The sequence below is a fragment of the Leptonychotes weddellii genome, chromosome 10, assembly GCF_054177405.1.
Source record: "Leptonychotes weddellii isolate Sample4059 chromosome 10, ASM5417740v2, whole genome shotgun sequence".
NCBI classification, from domain to species: domain Eukaryota; kingdom Metazoa; phylum Chordata; class Mammalia; order Carnivora; family Phocidae; genus Leptonychotes; species Leptonychotes weddellii.
Genome location: NC_138378.1, coordinates 44091112 through 44110132, shown reverse-complemented (window position 1 = coordinate 44110132; position 19021 = coordinate 44091112). Strand labels below are relative to the sequence as shown.

The following is a 19021-nucleotide window of genomic DNA, read 5'->3' as shown; positions in this document are numbered from 1 at the left end:
TGCAAAAGCTTTTTATCTTGATGAAGTCCCAATAGTTCATTTTTGCCCTTGTTTCCCTTGCCTTTGACGATGTGTCTAGGAAGAAGTTGCTGTGACTGAGGTCAAAGAGGTTGCTGCCTGTGTTCTGCTCTCGGATTTTGGTGGATTCCTGTCTCACATTTAGGTCCTTCATCCATTATGAGTCTGTTTTTGTGAGGACCACATTTCTTGTTGTTTCGGCACTCCTTTAGGGGATGGTTCAGGAAGGAACTTAGAAACCACAGGGCTGGGGTGCCTGGGTGGCTCAGTCGGTTGGGTGACCAGGTCTTGATTTCCGCTCAGGTCATGATCTCAGGGTTGTGAGATGGAGCCCCGCATCGAGCTCTGTGCTCAGTGCAGAGTCTGCTTGAGATTCTCCCTCTCCCTCTCCTTCTGCCCTCCCCCCTGCCCATGCATATACACATACACACTCTCTCTCTCTCTCAAATAAATAAATAAATCTTAAAAAAAAAACAACAGGGCTGTTTGATAGATTGGTTGATAGTATATTCACCTGGATGCCACAGTTGGTGTGTATTTTGAATAGATAGCAAGAGCACTGAAGCGTAGTTCACGTGTGTGTGTGTGTGTGTGTGTGTGCATGGCATGTGCACCACACCCCCAGATGGCTTTGTGATTTGGTCAGAGAGCAATTCTTTGCTCAGCTGTTTGCTTCTCGGTATGTATGCCTTAAGTAACATAGCTAAAGGCACCCATAGTTATTGCAATACATTTTTCGTTTATAAACGGGGGACTTTTAATGTGCATTTCTCAATTCTCTGTGTAATCAGGAGTTCTGTATTTCTGTCTTATAGTGGCTGGAAATAGAAAAATATTTGTGCCTGTCATTCCATTCATCAATGGATCATATGGCACAATCAATGAACTTTATGAAAAGAGTGGCTTGTGCCATTCTTTATTATTATTTTTTTAAAATAAAATATTCACATTTGGTTTCCATTGCTGGGAGATGCATATTTAGAAATTGAATATACATAAGTACCTTTTCACAAATTGAACTTTTATGTAGCCAAATTGATTTAATTCTTAAATCCATGTTGTAATGTATGGCATTGGAGACATTCTGTTAAGATCATTTGGGGAGCGGCGCGTTCCGGGCCTGCAAGAGTGGCGGTGCGCCTGCGCCTGGGCGGGAGCAGGGATGCTGTAGCGACCCAGCCTTTCCTTTAGTTTTTCCCTTTCTCGCCCCCAGGGAGGTTTCCGGAAGGCGCCTGCGCGGGGGAGTCCGCGCTTAAGTGGCCAAGCTGTCGGGAGGGGTCTGAGTGGGCGCTTCGAGGACCCAAGGTCAAGGGCCTCCCCCACCCCGCAAACCTTGAATAAGAAACTGAAGCTCCCCCGAGAGGGCAGGGCCTGGTCTCCGGCGCCGTGGCCCATACCTGGGGAGGCGCGCGTGCCCCCAGCCCGGCCCTGCCAAGCCCTTTCTGCAGGGAGGCGAATCCTGCAGAATTGTCTAAAGCCACAGGGAAAATGGTGGAAAATTCAACGTCGCCATTGCCAGAAAGAGCGATTTATGGCTTTGTTCTTTTCTTAAGCTCCCAATTTGGCTTCATCCTGTATCTTGTGTGGGCATTTATTCCTGAATCTTGGCTAAATTTAGGATTAACCTATTGGCCTCAAAAATACTAGGCAGTTGCATTGCCCGTCTACTTCCTCATTACTATAGTAATTGGTTATGCACTCTTATTTGGAATAAACATGATGAGTACCTCTCCACTCAACTCCATTCATACAATCACAGATAACTATGCAAAAAATCAACAGCAGAAGAAATACCAAGAAGAGGCCATCCCAGCATTAAGAGATATTCCTATTAGTGAAGTAAAACAAATATTCTTCCTGGCAACTAAATAACTTTATGCCAAAAACTAAATTGTATGTAGACTAACACTGAGCATTTACTATAATTTTTTATGTAATAATTTTGACCATAATTATTTTGACTCTCTCTGGTACCCAATATTGAAATGTAAACAAAGTAAGTTTATTCTTTTAGATTAAGTTCTATTAATATTATAAAAGTTCTTGAGTATTAGTTATTAATGAACAGAATAAATAAAATACTGCAAAAAAAAAAGATCATTTGGGGAGCATTCTGCCAGGCGAAGTTAGGAAAGGTATAATTTTGAGGGTCAGCAGGATGCTGCTTCTCTGCTCAGCTCTCTTCTGTGTTCCGTGCTATCACTTGGAACAGATACATTTTTATCCTAAATGCAGTGGATGGGTGAAGGATGATTTAGTACTTGATTAGGGATCAAGTCTATGGAAATACTCTTCAGATTGATGTACCCTGGTGGTTGTTGTTTTTCTTTGTTTGGCTCCACTTTGAAAACAGCACTAATTTCAAGTGATGAAGGAGTCACATCGAGGCTAATCATATGGCACAATCAATGAACTTTATGAAAAGAGTGGCTTGTGCCATTCTTTATTATTATTTTTTTAAAATACAGCTTTGGAGTTCTCTCATTCTTCCCTACCCACAATGACATGGTCTTCTAGTGGATGGGACACAGTCACATAGACTTTAGAGCTGATATTTTCTGTAAGTCACAGTTTTATCCAAATCCCCACCTTACGATGGTGAATCCAGGCCAGAAGAGTCCAGCACTGTTAGTGCTATTTGTTGAGCTGACCTGGGCATCACGGTGGCCGTCCAGCAGGGATACATCAACCAGGAGAACACTGGGTGGGCGTTTCTTGATTTCTTTCAGCATTTTTGGCTTGCAAATATGTCAGCTATCCAGAACTGGCAGTTTGCTTAGTTCAATATCAAAACCTTACAAAGAAACACAGTGTTTAATGAATGAAACATGAAAGGCCTAAGGGACAAAAATCCATCCCAGCTCAGGTTCTAAATCTTGCGGACCTTTTCTTGTGGACCAGGTGCTCGTTCAAAGTCAGCTTGTTCCTCTCTATAGTAATTCTAACAAGTTTAGATCTTGGATTTTTATTATTTTTTTATTGTGGTAAAACACACATAATATGAAATTCACCAGTTTCCCCATTTTAAGGCCTATAATTCAGTGGCATTTAGCACATCTGCAATACTGTGCACACATCACTCCTCTCTGTTTTCAGAACCTCTCATCAGCCAAAGGGAACTCTGTGCCCATTATGCTGTTCCTCCCAGTCGGCCCTCCCTCTGGCCCCTGGCAGCCTCTCTCCTGCTTTCTGTCTCTATGAATTCCACTACCCTGGGTACCTCAAATAGGTGGAGTCATATACTATTTGCCCTTTAGTGTCTGGCTTCTTTCACTTTGCATATTATCTTCGAGGTTCATCCATGTTACAGCACATGTTAGAATTTCGTTATTTTTTGGGCTGATATTCCATTGTGCATACACGTTTTGTGTGTCCATTCATCCCCTGGTAGACATTCGGGCTGCTCCCACCTTTTGGCCATTGTGAATACAGCTGCACTGAACATTCGTGTATGAGTATTGGCTTGAATACCTGTTTTGAATTCTTTGAGGTAAATACCAAGGAATAGAATCACCAGGTCATATGGTAATTCTGTCTTCTGGAGGAACTGCCACACTTCCACAACAGCGCTTGGATTTTGTTTTTATCGGTAGTAGAGTGGAAGGAGAGTAGGGACCAGGTGTTCCAGGTGGGCACGTTCATAGCGTTGAGAAGAGGCAGAAGGCACGAGCCCAACTCAAGCTCGTGCTTGATGTTTGTCCTGTGTTCCTTGGCCTCCTCTGTGTGCACAGACTGGGCTCTGAGGAATCAAGAGGGGTCTGGAAATGGGCTAGAGAACTTGTTTGTGCCAACGTCCTCAATGCTGGTATGGTTTCAGGATCCACCTTCCTCTTGACGATGCCCGGGCCCTATCCCTAATTAAGTGAGTGCACATCTGGAGGGCAGGGCCTGGCATCTGCTTCCTGCCACATTTCTTGTTAATACAGTTGACCGTGGTGCACAGCCAGGGATGAGAGCCACGGCTGTAGTGTCAGGTTTTAATGTGTCCACAAGAGACACTGAACAAGACAAAGTCAAACAAAGGCTCACAACTGAGTGCTTGCCGTGTGCCACCCCAATGATGAGTGGTGTATCGGGTGGTCCTCACAGTAGCCTGATGAGCTGAGTGTCACTATTATCACCCTTTTGCCGAAGAGAAAGCAGAAGCCCAGAGAGGCTATGTACTTAGCCGTGAGTTGAAGACCCGGGGTCCAGCTGGTGCTAGGGCTCACTGCAGCTAGCCCCTGCTTTCTCTCAAGCGTACCAGCCACAGGAGAGGTGGGATGGAAATATTCTGGAGTTTAGTGGACAGAGATTGATTGTCCTGGCTCGAAGAAGGGACACCTTTCTCCAGGTGGTGGGGTTTGCCTTAAGGCCTGAAAGCTGCTTGGAGTTTATTTGTAGAGATGGAGAGTCTGCCACTCCACACTGAGGTGTCAGGTGAGCTTGGCATCCTGGGTGCATTTGGGGAAGAGCAAGTGATGTGGGTTTAACTAGAGCAAAGGGGGTCTGAAGAGTGATGGGGGGGAGAAGATACTGAAAAAGGTGTGCTAGGGCCTCATGTTGGAACATCATTTTATAGGGCATGAGAGAGACCGTGGAGGTTTTGGAGCAGGGGAGAAGGTGATTAGGAAGAGTTCCAGGACCGCCGGGCCCTGGGACAGCAGGGGAAGGAAGAGGCTGTGGGAAGCAGAGGGCTCCTGAGCACCTGGGCCAGTGTGACTTTGGGGGCACCACAGTGGCAGAAGGGCTTGAGCAGTTACCAAATGTGGGCTCTGAAGCAGAGGTGACATTGGGCTGTGTAGCAGGGGGCTAGGGCCAGGGGCACAGAAATGACACTGGGTCATATGTGTGTAAGGCAGCCTACTTAAGGAAGCAGGGCTTGGAATACAGTTTGGAAGACTTTATTTTTCCTGAACTGGTTAAACTGATGAATCCTCAATTATCCTGGAGGTTCAGGATTCCAAAGAATGGATCTTTTGGAGAAGCAAATGCCATGATCTTACAGAAATGATAATAATGCTTTGGTGTAGCCAGGCAAGCAGTGAAGAAAGATGAGGGACAGGATCCCACTGGGAAAGTGGGTCAGCCCTAAATGGCCTGACCTCTGCGTTTACCTCCCTGCAGGGAGGAATTTCTCCACCACCGTATGAATAAAACTATTGGCTTATTCATCTTTATTATTCTTGCCACCTCATGAATAATGTCTCCACCTTCATTTTCATGTGTCTATCACTGTGCTTGGTCTTTAAAGGTTGTGTATAAATTTGTAAATTCATCCTTCTTTACATGCATAAGGCAAATGCTCCTTAATGAATCATTTGATGAATTTTTAAAACAGTGAATAATCTTCTTCACCAGCCACATTCTTGCTCCATAAATTCTTTTGGCAGTTTGGTTTTATTTAATGTGAGGTTTAGCTGTACTGGCATCAAATTTCTGCCCATGAATAGGAAAATCAGACTACCAGTATATTAGGCAAGCCCACCATAGACCTGTCTGTGTTGGTAGGAAATGGAGCATAGCTAAAACATCACTGGTGACCATGGGCAAGTCACAGCGCCATTCTGTGTGACTGTTATTTTCAGTTAAGTCCCAAGTTTTAGAACTGCCAGCATCCATTCCAGAGCTGTGCTGTCCAGTTAGGTCACCACTAACCACATTTGGCGATGGCTGCCATATTGGACAGCGCAAACACAGAGGGTATCTGCTGATGCAGAAAGGTCCATTGAAGTGACACCGCTCCAGATTAATAAAGAAAAATGCCATAGGTTTTACTGGACTGAGTGTTGTTGGCAAAATGTTTTGTTTTATGATTCATTCTTTGGGGTCCCTGTTCTCATATGTGAACCCACAGTGTGTCAGAGGGCTGTCACTGTCTCCATAATAAGGCAGAGTTGTCCAATGGGAAAAGCCCAGCAATTTAAAAGGCCCCTGGGTCCAGCCCCAACTTTGGGATGTTAACTGAGTAATATGAAGCAAGGTCAATTCTTTGACCTTTGAGTCTTAAAATTCTCTTAGTGATTAAAAGCAAAGCAAAATAAACCCCTATCTCAGTAGGAGAGTTGGAGGAAGTCGATAGCTTATATCTGTAGAATACCCCTACTTATGCTAAGAGGCAGCAAGAAAGTATCTGGGCATGAAAATATAAATTTGCCAAACAATGGTCAGGTTTTGCTGTGAGCAGAGAGGACAGGGAGTGTGTATCTTACAGACATCAGAAACTGTAAAACAGGAGGACATGCTTGCCAGGTCATGGTCTGCATGGGCCTCCTGTCTTAGTTGCCACTGTCCCTTCCAGAGCCCATCTGTGTGCTCTTGTCTGACCCTTGTGACCTTTGACAGGGTGGGAGAGCTAAGAGTTGTTGACTGCATTAGCACAGATGAGCCTCTGTTGGTGCGGACAACCAAGTGCAGCACACCCATCCTGGAAGGCCGTTCACTTACTGTTTCATGTCAGGACTTGATCTAAGTACCAAGCCACCAGCACATCACCCATTAACCAGAGCAAGGAGGTCTCTGCTCCCATGTCACACTAGCGAAGGGGAAACCTTATGCGGTGTGCTTGAAGGTTTTTTGGTCTATATGCGATTTCATGCAAATATATCTTTTTTTTGCCTACAGTGCAAGGATTTTTATTTTTTAAAAATTTTTATTTATTTTTATTTTTTAAAGATTTTATTTATTTGTCAGAGAGAGAGTGCACAAACAGGGGAAGTGGCAGGCAGAGGGAGAGGCAGTCTCCCCGCTGAGCGGGGGGGCCCAATGTGGGGCTCAATCCCAGGACCCTGAGATCGTGACTTGAGCCGAAGGCATACATTTAACCACTGAGCCACCCAGGTGTTCCTGCAAGGATTTTTAATACTTAGAGATTTGATGTGGTTAAAAAATATTTTTCCAGCATGCAGTTCTAAAGCAGGAAAAAAAAATGAAGTCTTCAAAGGAGAGAGAGGGCAAAATGGAGCTTTAGGAGGTATCCAGAGCTGGTTTTGTTGAACTCGAGGGCTTGGAGGAGGGTCCACTGACATCCTGGTTCTTGGTCTTCATCCCTTGCAGCAAATGTGCACAGCTCTAAGTTGGTGGTTGGGGTGCGTGGGTGCGAGAAGGATGGGGATGGGAGGGGTGAAGCTCACATTTTTCTTTCTGGATTCAGAACTGAGCCTGGCACTGTCTCATGAGACATGTGATAATGGCTGGCTCTGTGCCTCCAGCACAGAGGTGGAGAGGGCTCAGTGCACTTGGTGTTTCTCCTTCAGATGCTGGCCTCCTGTCTGTCACAGGTGAGCAACCAACAGGTGTTGATGTCACTGATCATTGCTACACAGGTGGTCTTTAGCAACACAGCCCTTGGCATGAAGAGAACTTGTCTCTTATCTTAGAGATTCCCTCTGCTTTTTTTAAAAATCAACTTTATTGTTTTAAAATCAACTTTATTTTATAGAGCAGTTTTAGGTTCACAGCAAAATTGAAAGGAAGGTATAGAGCTTTCCTGTATAACTCCTGCCCCACTACACACACAGCCTCCTTGACTATCAGCATCTCCCACCAGAAAGGGACACTTCTTACAATTGCATTGACACATCACTATCACCCAGAGTCTGTGGTTTACATCAGGGTTCACTCTTGGCGTTGTATATCCTATGGGTTTGGACAAATGTATAATGACATGTCCCATCATTGTAATATCATATAAAATAATTTCACTGCTCTAAAAATCCTCATGTGATTCTCCCCCCACCCCACAACTCCTGGAAACCACTGATTTTTTTCCTGTCTCCGTATTTTCCCTCTTCCAGAATGTCCCATAGTTGGACTCATATTGTATGTAGCCTTTTCCGATTGGCTTCCTTCACTTAGCAATATGCATTTATGGTTCCTTCCTCATATTTTTGTGGCTCTATAGCTCACTTCTTTTTAGCACTGGATAATATTTCATTGTCTGGATGTTTATTTATCTGTTCACCTACCGAAGGTGCTTCCAAATGTTGGCAGTTATGAATAAAGCTGCTGTAAATATTGGTGCGCAAGTTTTGGGTGGCTGTAAGTGTTTATCCTCTGTTTTTATGGTGGGGAGTTCCTATGACCACAGGGGCACCTCCCATTTAGGTGTGCTTTCTGATGAGGTGAGCTCTTGGCATAGCATTTCTTGTCCACTAGCGGATGGTGGTCCTATGTCAGGTTGTGTCCATGGTCAGCACCATTGATCCTGACCCTGCTCCCAGCCCCGGGGGAGTTAATTCCAGGGAAGAAGGGGCAGAGGGAGGAGAGTCCTCCTCTCTCTCTCTCTTCACCTGTTGGACCTCCGTGAGGAAGCTGACTGATTTAGTCCTAGGGAGGGCACCCCAACCCCACTCCCCCCTGACTTCCCCAGCTAACGGGGTCAAGACGTGGCATGGCGTGGTTTGGCAGGTGGCTAGCCCAGGTCACAGTAAGGATTTAGTTTGGGTCCAGTTTCTGCCAGGATTTGTCCCTCTGTTCTGATACTTTTCCTAAGGTACAAGACGGTTAGAAAGTCTTCATTGGTTTCCGTTAGTTCTTGTCCCTGGGAAAAGAGAACTGACCCATGTTTAAATGACTTTGGTTGCATAGTATTAGTTACCTTTATTTTTATACCATGGTATTAAAATAAGAGGGATGGGCTGCCTTTTGAGAAGAAACCTTTTAGCAGCATGCACTCTGCTTATGCCTGCCTGCATGGTGTCCTGGTGCTAACTGGGCCGTTCATGCTGGGACTTAAGGATCTCATCTATCTGGGGTTTAGATTTCTCAGGGAGGCAAATAACTGGAGTTTGAGTCAAGAGGAAAGAGCAGGGTGGCCAGCAATGTCTCAGTCAGCTTGAGAACTGGGCAGCTTTGCTCCTTTACTGACCAAAGGCACAATGTGGGCAAGGGGCAGACTTGCATTTGATAGGAAGGCAGATATTGCAAAGTGGAGGGGACTGAGGCTGCTGGCAACCCTTACTGACCTTCTGTATCACTAAACCATGAGCAGGCTGAATTTTGGTATGCAAAAAAGCTCCCTTTACACGGAAAAACCATTCTAGTGATACCGAGAGTGAGAGCTGAAATCCTTGCCTAATTTCAGATTAAGCAAAACATAAGCATTTGGCAAATGCCAAGATTGTAAAGTTGTGCAAGCAGAAGAATCACTTTGAAATTTGAAGCGCAGCCGCAGATGTTTGGGAGTATTTCCATTCGGCTGTTCCTCCTAGCGTGACTGGCTGCATACCTCCCAGATACTGAAACCCCATTCCCGAATGTTCACTCTTCGCGTTTACTGCACATGCCGTCCATGAAGAAGGAATACCACTGAGTGCCAGTTGATTAAGAGAGAATTGTGTGTGGGGGGGGGCAAGGCAGGATTGCTCTCAAAATACTCATTTATCAGTGATTGAATCACAGTACTTTTGAACCTCTCTATTTTGGAATTGGTGGGATAAAAGATGTCAGACCATTGGAGCTTGCTCCGGTGGGGTGTATTGGTTCAAAGTCAGGGTGCCTATGTCCAGATTCAGATAGGAGTTATATGCGAGGCAGCGTTCGGGGGCAGCATGAAGCGAGAACGGTCCACTGAAACTGTTCTGGTCAGGAGCCGGTGCTGCCCGGACAGCTGCCAGGGGAGCCCAGAGGGCGGCCCTTCTGCGCACCACCATCTGATCTCAAGACAGAGTAGAAGAGGTAAGCCCCCACTAGCCTGGCCTGAGGCCACCCCTCTCTCCAAGGCAGAGAGTTGCCTTAGAAGAAAAAAGGAGGATTCTGGAATCAAACTCAACTGGAATCACTTGCCTCCTGACAGTAGAGCCAAGTGGATTAAATATGCAATGAAATTTTATTTCAGAACTTCTCTGAGAACATCCTTATTTAAAGTCTCTGTTCCAGAACAGATCAAAAGCACTCATCTGGCTGGGATAAAAGCCGGGAGAGTGAGCTGTGTGTCTGTCCACCCTGCCCAGTACAGCAGCTGCGGGCACAGTGAACACCCGCTGCTGTCTGCAGATCAGGAGCTCCCCCCACCCTGCCTGAGGCTGCCTCTTGCTTTCTTCTCCCATACCTTCCTCTTGGTTGTCACTCTACAGATGTTAGATAGTGACAGCAGTACGGTTTTGCAAGGTCCAAGGGTTAGGCGTGTTGCATTATTTGGAATTGAGAAAGAATTGGTCCCCATGGCATCCTGATATAACCTCTACATTTATTTCCCCTTCTCCTGAGCTGGGGAAGGCAGTGGCTGGAAAGAGACAAATGGTCCTCATTGTGTCTGCCTGCAGGCCCAGCAGAGACCCATAGAACACGAAGCGCTTTCCTTTAAATATCCTGGGCCTACTGCTTGCATTTACAAGGACTTTGCTTTTGCTCTCTTGCAGCTTATTTGTCAGAAAAATGCAAGTTAGTACGGATACCCATTTCCCCTGCCCAAATAGAAGGGGTCCACATGGCAAAAAGCAACCCCATGGGGCTTGTTCCAGAGCAGAAAGTCTCCCCCACCCCCATCTTTTTTTATTGTCCCTGGTGTTTTTAAGCATTAGCTTTATCCTCCTCCCCTCCTTTTAAAATGTGCTGACTGGGGGAAGCTTGGCCAGAGCCAAACAAGTGTGGCTGGTTTGCTTCTGGGACTGGCCTGCTCCCCTGTCCCAGACATTATGGCCATATCCTTCCTCCCCTGGTCCACCTTGGAGGCATTTCTGTCCCCTTGGAAAAGAGAGGGCTAGTCATCATCTTGGTCCATTTTCCCTGCATTTAGGATTTAAAAATCTCCCCTGTTGGTATATGAAGGGTTAGAGAGGGCAATGGCAGGTCCCAACTTGAGCGGCTTCCATTTTATTTTATTTTGTCTTATTTTATTTTATTTTATTATGTTCAGTTAGCCACTGTATAGTACATCATTAGTTTTTGATGTAGTGTTCAGTGATTCATTAATTGCGTATAACACCCAGTGCTTGTCACAACACAGGCCCTCCTTGATACCCATCACCCAGTTACCCCCTCCCCCCACCCCTTCCCCTCTGAAACCCTCAGTTTGTTTCTCGGAGTCCATAGTCTCTCATGGTTCGTCTCCCTCTGTGATTTTTCCCCATTCAGTTTTCCCTCCCTTCCCCTGTGGTCTTCCGTGCTATTGCTTGTATCCCACATATGAGTGAAACCATATAATTGTCCTTGACGTATTTCACTTAGCATAATCCCCTCCAGTTCCATCCATGTCATTGCAAATGGTGGGTATTCATCCTTTCTGATGGCTGAGTAATATTCCATTGTCTATGTGAACCACATCTTCTTTATCCATTTGTCTGTTGAGAGAGGCTTCCATTTTAAATCTTCAGTGGGCCTCTGCTTTGAGCCTGCCTGAAACCAAGCCCCTGGGATGGGGAAAGGATTTTTGTGCTACCTGGGATTTCAAGGGCCCAGCACCCCCCGCCCCCGGCGAGCTGGAATGAGGGGAAAAGCAAGCGCTCTGGCTGCAGCTTCGAGTTCATAGGTGCTCCGGTCGCTAAACGCAGCCTCTCCACCCCACACAGTGAAATAAAATAGCCTTGGATGGTTTTCAGATGAGCTGTTTTGTGTTACCTGGCCGCACTTGACACCTGAGGTCTCCCCCTAAGTCATCCTTTGCATCTCTGCCTGTCGCTCCCTACTTTTGCTCGATGGTCAAACTCTTTCCTCTGTATTCATTTTTCCCCTCTGCCTGGCAAACTTCTACTTACCTCTCAAAACCTCTCATGTCCCCTGCTCTGGAAGGCATCTGACTCCCCAGGCTGTCCGGCTGTTTGCCCGCATGTCCCTCCCTTCAGACCTTCCCTGCAGTGCTGTCTTCAGACACGCTGCCCGCACTGTGGCCCCTGCCTTCTTGCGTGGGTTTTTGGTGAGCACTAGAATGCATGTAACTGTAGCCCCACGGAGTATGTTTGTGGGATGAAGGTGACTGTTCTCCTTGCCCAATTTTCCTGGCTGTGATCCATCCCACTGGCCCCTGCTCGCGTGGCTGTGGGCTGGTCCTGTGGGGTGGGGGCACGCGACAACCACGAAGCTTCCTTCCTCTTCTCTGCATGGTTGCCAGTGGGCTCAACTGGGGAGGCAGCACACAAGATGTCAGGTGTAACCACAGCGAGCACAAGACTATCTCTCCTGCTGGTGGAGCAGTTCCAGCTGCTGGACCACATTACTCACATTCTCAGCAGGGGGTCATAGCTTTAAATCCAAGGCCAGTTTCCATGCTATAAAAAGGAGGTTATTTGACCTATCAGATCCACACTTGTTATCTGGGAACCCTTTAGTCCTATCCCAACCTAATCAGAATATCTAAACTCTCTGCTTACTAAGTCACCAGAATCAGTGATCGAGTCTAGCTCTTTAGTGCACGATATAGAGAACTATCGTGCGTGCAAGACTATTGGTATTCCTCTCCTGTAAAATGTCAACACAGAGGCAAATGCTCCAGGTGAGGAAGCAGTGCCATGCAAATGAATTTATTTCTGGAGGAAAATCAAGCTCTCTAGGCACGGTGCTCAATTGGGCATGTGCAGAGAGGCAGAATGGTCCAGTTCGATGCCAGACTTGGATTAAAATCCCTGCCCCATGTGACCCTATGCAGTTTTCTCAGTCTTTCTGATCTGTAAAATGAAGATAATATCGCCTATCTTGCAGGGGTTTGAAAGTGAGGATTAGGATGTATGTAATGCGTCTAAGATTGTTTCATGGGACCTCAAGGATGGCTGCTATTAATGAGAAGTTATAGCAATAAGTAATGAATATTACTAAGTACTAATAAAAGAAATAGTTCATGAAAGACACATGAACACACAAGATGCTAAGGTGCACAAACACATCTCTCAAACGTTTTTCTGCTGTTGTTTGCATTCTTTGAGGTATGCAGTCAATAATGGAACTCCAACCTCACATCCTTGGATTCACTTTTAATTAGATTGTTCTCATCAAAACACCACCCCTTCACTATCTTGCCACTTAATTTAGTAAATTGGTAAAGCAAATGTGGCATGCAAATTGCCTCTTCCTCACTCCAGAACATCATTCATTGCCAAAGCCAGCATGGATTAGAAGCATTTGAAGTGGAAATTAGTTGAGTCAGGGCATACAGTTTTCCAATTTTGATTATCTGCGTACAGTATTTTAAAAATTAGATTATGCTTTGTTTCCATTTAACAAAGGAAGGGATATGTTATTGTTGGGGGTTTTATTAAGGTAGAAATTTAACAAACACTCTTCAATGACTGGATGGATTACAGGAGATAAGACTAATCAATAGAGGATTAAATGTTGCCAAGCCAATTTATGAGTCTTGTCTAGATAAAACCCCCCTGTGGCAGCTCCGTTCTGGTAAATTTGAATGAATGCATAGCAGATGTCAACCCTGGTCCCCTGCCATGCAACTCAAGGAAAGAGATTTCTAGAGGGGAGAGGGCCTACTTCCAACTACCACTATGAATGCTGGAAGAAATGCCTGTGGGACTGGTCACGTGTTGACATCAAAGATTGGCCATGAGAATCCCAGTTCCGACCAAATTCCAGTGCATTACCACAGCTTACCTACCACCCCGGTGTGCTCAGGACTTCGGGATTTTTGTGAAGTGGGACCATTTTCTGGCACGTCCCAGCTCTGATGATGATCAGTCCTGATAATTCAGTATTGAAACAAATACGACATTTCAAGGAATGGATGGCTCATCGATTTTTTTTTTTTTTTTTAATCATTTTGACCACTGGAAGTCAGGGTAAGGAAAGAAGGGCAGGGAGAGAAGGGGAGAACGAGAAAAAGTGAGGAGAAGGAGGAGAAGGTAAAGGGTAAGGGGGGAAAGGACAGATAGGCAGACAAACAGAATACCTGGCATGGCTTCTAATAGTCTGGAATCCCCAAATAATAGCAACCCTTCTCCTTTTTCCGCAGACCTTTGTGTATTTTGCATTTCCCGTTAAAGTCCTAAATCCAGATCCTCCTCTGTAACCCACCTAGTCTGATGGCAGCCAGAGCAGGCAGAGGCAAAGCCAAACCTGTGAAGTGGCTCCCAAGGGCAGCCTTGGCCTTGAAAGGTATGGCAGGAGCCCAGGATCCTGAGCTAAGAAGTGCAAGCGCTCCTTGCTTTGGAGTTGAGCTTAAGTCAGCCAATAAAATTGTCAGTCTTGAGGAAGCTTAGCTTTCTAAATAAGGCTATAAATAATTTCGCAAATGGGGCCCGTGCTGTATAATAGTGTGTGCTGATTTTTGAGAGCTACTGCAAGAATAAATTTGCTGAATGAATAAATCTGCAGTAGCCGCCAGTCGAATGTGAAAGGACAAATCCAATGCAGAAATAACCTTTTAAAAAGGATGCATTAACTGAGCACAAAGGGTACCCACATAAGTGATTTCTAATTCATTAAGGGGTAGACTGTCAGCTCATTCTCTGGTTTTTCAGTAGATAAGAATTCAAATGAGGACCCTTCTCCAGCTTGGAAATCAGGCTTCTGGTGTCTGCGTATCTCACCACATTGGGATATGGGCAGACAGCTTTATTGCCATCAATTAAAGTTCCATGCACAACTCTTGTAATGTTAAGATGAGGCCAAGAGGTGACTTTTCCATGGCTAGATTGGAATTTAATGAAAGTAGGCAGGCATCATAAAAAAAAAGCTAAGTGTGGGATGTGGGCATGGCTGTTCAGCTGTGTTGCAGAGTGATTTTCTTGTACCACGTCAGGGTCTTTATCATCCTACCCCCGGGATTGTTTCATTAAAATGTTATAGCACAGACAGGAGGATACTTGCAGGTCTTTTGCTGCTTCTGTTGGCCATGCTTGAGCTCCCAGAATGCACTCCGGAGAGAGGTCTTGGCTTCCGTGGCAATGCAAGGGAAGGAAAGGGGAAGTGTGTGCGCTTCTGAAGTGGGAAGAAGAACCAGAGGACCATCAGGATTGGTCTGGAAGTTACCACCCCAAGGGTTCTTCAGTGAGATTAAAAGAAATAATGAATTATCTACGTGTATTCTCAGTTAATGATTTCTAGTCCTCACCTCTCTCTCCAGGAAAAATACTGTAAGTGGTGGTGGGCGAGCATAAAATTGAAGCCCTCCAGTGTAGTGGTGTCCAGTGCGACCTGAGTCCGTGCGCTTCTGCACAGGGGACTGATGAATCCTGGATGCCCATGTGGTTTGCATGTGCGTCTGCCTGTGTGCTCCCAGCAGGAACCTGAGGGAGTGAGGAGAAGCATGACGTCTGTGCTCCTGCCCTCCTAGTGGTGGTAAAATCTGGAAGAAATAGTGGACATGAAGACATTGCTCCGAACTGTTAACCTGTTTTATACATGCTAGTGATTATTGTTATCTTAGGTCCCCAAATATCTCAGAGTGCTAACCTTTTAGGTTTTTTTTAAGTTTATATTTTATTTTTTAAAGGAGTTTTTAGTATAATGACCACCGCTAATTCCAGAAACTTTTCATCACCTCAAAAAGAAACCCCATACCCCAGCAACAGATGCTTCCTATTCTCTGTCCCCTCAGCCCCTGGAAACCACTAATCCACTTTCTGTCTCTATGAATTTGTCTATTCTGAACATTTCATATAAATGGAATTGGATAATATGTGGCCCCTGTGTCTGATTTCTTTCACTCAGTGTAATGTTTTCAAAGTTCATCCTGGTTGTGACATATCTCAGCACTTCATTCTTTTACAGGCAAATAGTAATACTTCATTGTGTGGTTAGACCACATTTGTCTATCCAACCATCAGTGGGCAGACATTTGGGTTTTCATACTTTTTGATTATTGTGGATAGTTCTGCTGTGAATATTCGTGTGCAAGTTGTGTGTGGGCATACATTTTCACTGACATAGGAACGGAATCACTGGGTCATATGGTAGCTCAGTTTAGTCTTGTTCAGAGTGGCTACACCATTTCACATCTCCACCAGCAAAGTGTGAGAGTTCTGGCTTCTCCACATCCATGCCGACATTTCCTGTTGTCTGCCTTTATGGTTATAGCCATCCTTGAGGGTGTGGACTGGTTTTGATTAATCACTTAGATTTTAAACTAATAAGGTTGCAGTGACCACTTACCTTTGGAAGGAAAGCCATGTTGATGATCTGTCAACTAATATTTGTCAGGTGCTAATAAGTCCTTTGAAGATGGTATTTTAAGAAGGCCAAGTTGGTTCTTGATCCCAGAATTCCTCACTCAGAAGCTGTTGATGCCTTCTGGTAGCAAAGTAGATGAAAATTACAATGCTGCTTATGCACCAAGTGATACTAGGAGAGGATCAATGTACAGATGGGAACAGAGCCTGACACAAATCTGCTTCTAATTCCGAGGAACAGGCTTTTTCTTCCCTTAGTATGCAGTGTGCTTGAACTTCTACAGTGTCTGTGCATGCATGCCTGTTGGCACACCATCTCCTGGAAGCAACAGTGAGATGTAATTCCCCAAACTCTCTCTTCTTCCCATTCCTAAACAGTAATGACTCATTCAGAAAAATGCAGTCCACAACCTTGGCAAGGAAATGGCTATTTTGGGACAGGCCTTTGGCTTGTGTTAGGAAACGTTTTAAGAATGTGTTTGTGGTTTTTGTGTTTTGTTTTTTCTAGAGGCTGGAAGGGAGGATGTGATGACTCTTACCAGGCCCTGGAGGTCATTGCGGGGGTTCTTGGCTGTATTTCCTCTGCAGTGCTCGGAAACAAGGCACTAGTCTTTAATTTTCCCTAAGTTCAGTGCCCCACTCCATCCCTGCTGCTGACATCACTGGAGTCAGGGTGGGTTGGTTTGCACAGGGCAAGCCAAGAAATCCTAGAATCCCGGGCCTGAAGGGGGGGTGGTCTCAGGGACCTCCTACTCTATTTCTTCCTTGGTTTCCCCTCCCACTAGCCCTCAGTGACCCAGCCCCCTTTATAAATCCCCAAATGTCTCTTCCATATCGAGTTGGATCCTAGAGCTCCCTCTCTCCAGAGGCAGCCATTCCATTCTCCACTCTGGCTGCTAGAAGATTCTGTTCCCTAAGAATTCCCAGTGTGCCTGTAACATTCACCTGGTGGTCTGGGCTCCATCCTGGGGGCCACTCTCTACATGTTTGTCCCAATCTTTTACATGGTGACACTTTAATTAGAGTATTTAGAAACAGCTATTATCCCCCATCCCCACTAATCTGGTTTCCAGGCCAGATATGCCCACCAGTTCCTCCAGTGACCCCCCTCTGAGTACGTTGCACGCCGCCAGCCGCCCAGAGCAGTGTGTAGACTGCCTGTCCCCACTGCCCTCCCGCCTCGCCCCTCTGTTCCACAGTGTCACCGAAATGAACAGGAACCTGCGTTCATTCCAAATCACTCCTGATGAGAAGCTCATGGAGGGTTAAAGTGTGTGTGGTGCTTAGATTAGAAATGAATAGTCTCTATACTTTATTTTTAACCATATTTTTATTGTGAAACATGCATGAAAGCCTGTTAAGTTTAAGGAATGATAATGTAACACGCACCAGTGTGTCTCCCCCCTCCCCCCCCACAGCCTAAAAACATCAGGACAAGGGAGGCTCTTCAGGTGGCTTTTCCTATTCCTTTATTGTTTCCTTTGCTTTTCTTATGGTGGTAAAACCATCTAAGAATATGTATGTGTGTGTTTCTAAATAGTTTATTTAGTGTTATTTAGCTTTGCCTGGTACTGAGTGTGACAGACTTAGAACCATTCTGTGCTCTTCTGTGAGTTGCTTCTCCCGCCCAGCAAAGAGTCAGCCATGGTGACACTTGCAGATGCCGTTCCCTCGTCTTTCCTACTGGATGGTGTTCTGTGATTTGAGTGTATCACACATGACCCACTTTACAGCTGATGGGCGTTTGGGTTGCTTCTGGTGTTTCGGATGCACACACAGAAGTGCATCCTTTCTCTAGAGAACACAGGGGTGGCTTCTTTGGAACTGAGCAGCCGGGCAAGAGGGCACCTCTGTCACTGCCATCTGCATTGGCAGCAGACGCTCGCTTCTTCCTACCCCTTTGCCAACACTTACTGTTGTCAGGCTTTTTAATTTTTGCCAATCTGGTGGGTGTGAAATGGCATGTCATTTGCAAATCTCTGGTTACCAGGGCTGCTGAGTACATGTTTCCATGTATTTATGGACCACTTGTGTTTGTCTTTTACACAATGCCTGTTGGAGTTACTTCTCTTTTTCTCGAAGATAGATTATATTTATCTAGTGTTTATCCCGTCACCGCCGTTCTGAGTAGTTTGGGATATATTACCTGTTTTCATCCTTCCTAGTAGAGTTAGGTGTTAACTAGCGTGACGTCTGCTTCACAGGTGAGGAGCCTGCGGGGCAGAGGGGGTGTCCTGCTCCGTCCCCAGCTGGCAACAGCAGGGTAGGGACTGAACCCGGCATGAGTCTGCTCTTAACCACAGTGTGGCTCTGCTGCTGAGTTACTTATCTATTCTGAATACAAATACCTTACTTCTGAACTGTGTTGTAAATATCTTCTTCCAGTTTGTGGATTGGCTCTTTCTTTTTAGTGTCCTTTGATGAATAGAAGTGGTTTTTTTTTGTTTTTTTTGTTTTTGGTTTTTTTTTTGGTGTTGTTGAACTGAGCACAGTTTCTTTTATTGTGAATGTTTTGTGTCTTATTTCAAAAATCTTTTCCAACTCTGGAGCCTTATGTTAACTGCTAAAAGTTTCACAGACTTGCTTTTCATATTTGAGACTTTAATTCTGCTAGAAATAATTTGGTGTATGGTATGAGGCAGAGGACCATTTTTTTCCCCCATATAGATAAATCAATTTTGCCAACACCATTTATTAAATAGCTTAGCCTTCCCCTGCTGATCTGTAGTACCTGTGCTCATAAATCAGGTCATCTCTGTGTGGTGCCATTTCTGGACTGGGGCTGTTCCCTCCGTTCATTTTTCTATTCCCGATTCCATTATATGTTCATAATTACTATAACATATTTAAAGCCTTGATATCTAGTAGGACAAGGAAGTTTGCTGTTTCTGTTTATTTTGAATCAATTTCTCAAGTACTAAAAAATTGCTGAGATTTACATTAGGAATGCATTTGAACTATATATCAATTTG

General features: G+C 45.1%; 1 protein-coding gene and 1 pseudogene across 1 annotated transcript in view; both read left to right on the top strand.

Moving 5' to 3' along the window:
- Positions 1 to 19021, top strand: part of SH3RF3 (SH3 domain containing ring finger 3) — a 319279-nt gene that overhangs the window by 150602 nt on the left and 149656 nt on the right. The gene's annotated exons all lie outside the window — the stretch shown is intronic.
- On the top strand, positions 1476 to 1998 carry LOC102743009 (phosphatidylinositol N-acetylglucosaminyltransferase subunit P pseudogene; annotated as a pseudogene).